The sequence below is a fragment of the Piliocolobus tephrosceles genome, chromosome X (genome assembly GCF_002776525.5).
Source record: "Piliocolobus tephrosceles isolate RC106 chromosome X, ASM277652v3, whole genome shotgun sequence".
NCBI lineage: Eukaryota > Metazoa > Chordata > Mammalia > Primates > Cercopithecidae > Piliocolobus > Piliocolobus tephrosceles.
Window position 1 is genome coordinate 7,604,757 of NC_045455.1, and position 1,616 is coordinate 7,606,372.

At 35.0% G+C, this 1,616-nt stretch overlaps 1 pseudogene across 1 annotated transcript; it reads right to left on the reverse strand.

The window, feature by feature from the left end:
* Positions 1-404: 404 nt before the first annotated feature.
* Positions 405-904, reverse strand: LOC111546301 (annotated as a pseudogene). Its single transcript, XR_002732722.3, has one exon. The product of XR_002732722.3 is annotated as a 40S ribosomal protein S24 pseudogene (transcript).
* Positions 905-1,616: the final 712 nt, after the last annotated feature.

Here is a 1,616-nt window from a genome sequence, read left to right on the forward strand (position 1 = left end):
TTTTTGCTAATTCACATGATTTTCTACAAAAAATAGCAAAATATACCATTGTGTTTCTGTGTTAACAAGCATTAAGTGATAATAGCCATTTTTTTTTTTTTTGTGCTTCAAGAAATGTGGACTTGTTTTTAAAAAGTTCTCTATAGTTTTTGAAGCTAATTTTATAATATGATGATTTAATGTCCATTTGGAATTTGTATGAACCCTGCTAGAACCTTTCTGGTGAAATTTTAAATTCAAATGTATTGGTGACATCTCCAGGTGTTAAATACCTTTGTTATTTCATATATGAAAATTAACAAATTGAAAATAAATAATAGCCAAGAATTTGTGCATGAATAAAAAAAGAAGAAAAACTCCAAATAGACATGAGAAGTTAGCATATAGGATCTGCATTTAAATAATTTTTTTTTTCACATGAAAGTTTTTAGTTTATTAATCTGCTCGTGAGAAATCCAAAATGGACACAGGTAGCCTTTACTGCAGCACCTTTACTCCTTCGGCTTTTTGTCAGCACCAACATTGGCCTTTGCAGTCCCCCTGACTTTCTTCATTCTGTTCTTGCGTTCCTTTCATTGCTTTCTTGAGGTCTTTTTCTTCTCATACAGGCCATGTCTTGCAAGTCTATGTTTGGGTTCATTTTTCTTTGCATAATCCAGGGAGTCATAAATCATGCCAAAGCCAGTTGTCTTGCCACCACCAAACTGAGTTCTGAATCCAAATACAAAGATGACATCCGGTGTGGTCTTGTACATTTTGGCTAGTTTTTCCCGAATTTCTGTCTTAGGCACTGTTGCCTTCCCGGGGTGAAGAACATCAATGACCATTTGTTTCCTCTGAAGTAGTCGGTTGGTCATGAACTTTCTAGTACGGATAGTTACGGTGTCATTCATGATGGCGGCCTATCGCATTTAAATAATTACGAGAAGATAGCAACTTGAAAAAGAATAAAGCTAGATATCAACATTACTGTGACAGCAATACAAATAGAGCTCTCTTACATACTGAATGCAAGAAATGAAAATACAGCTAAAGCAAAATATACAAAAGAGTTATTATATTGGAAAAGTCATGTTAATTATGAGCATAACAGAAAATTAGAGAAGTTTGATTATATAAATATTCATAGCATAAAACAAATTAATTTTTATTGTGTAAAAGCATTATAGCTCAATAAAAAGATTAACAATATGCAGGGTAAAATAAGTTTATGGTCAGAGAGAAAAACACACACACTCATATACAAAACTGTCAAAGCAGCAAAAAGATCCTTTTAAGCTAGTCAGAGTTAAAAATATAGAAACCAAAATAGAGTGCATAGAACACTCTATTGACAATGGTCTAGAGAATCCAGCCATTCATAAACACGTATTTGGTGTGTAGCATGGTGGGTACTATTCCCACAGCACGTCAGTCTGTCTTACATGGCATCTGATTTCCAAGAAAGGAAGCAGCTTGTCACCCGAAAGCCTCAGCTCAGAAAGGGACTGTTGTGCTTCTGCCATATTCTGTTGGTTAAAGCAGTTTCAGGGCCAGCCTGGATTCAAGAGATGAAGAAATAGACTGCACTTATGCGTGGAGGGTTAGCAAATTATCTGCAGTCATCTTCCGCCTTC